Source organism: Microtus ochrogaster, chromosome 5 (assembly GCF_000317375.1).
Source record: "Microtus ochrogaster isolate Prairie Vole_2 chromosome 5, MicOch1.0, whole genome shotgun sequence".
Classification (NCBI taxonomy): Eukaryota; Metazoa; Chordata; class Mammalia; order Rodentia; family Cricetidae; genus Microtus; species Microtus ochrogaster.
The window spans coordinates 51,500,380-51,500,861 of NC_022012.1; positions in this window are offsets into that span (position 1 = coordinate 51,500,380).

Genomic DNA, 482 nt, shown 5'->3' on the forward strand with positions numbered 1-482 from the left:
TTATATATATTGGAGATCAGACCTTTGTCAGTTGCGGGGTTGGTGAAGATCTTCTCCCAGTCAGTGGGTTGCCTTTTTGTCTTAGTGACAGGGTCCTTAAACAAAGAATTTATGAGGATGTGATTGGTTATTAAAAAATTTTTAATGTTGACACTAAAATTACACATTTATGATATCATCATTAGTTACATTATAAAAACAAAATATAAGTACATGCAAAATATTTAGGTACTCTAAGATATTGTAGAAAAATATTCTTTTTGGCAAGTTCTCAGTTCATACCTAGGCAGGCCTTGAACTAAAACGCCCCCTGCTTCAGCAGCCCATTCCCAGGTCTCTAGGTTTAAAGATATGAGCTGCCACACCCAGCTAAGCAGTCCCTCAGGGAAGCTTGTTGTGGAGATTTGCTTGTAGAGTTTGGCCTCAGAGTTAATTCAATCTTCCATCCAGTCAGAATACTGGTACTGACAAATGGCCACAAA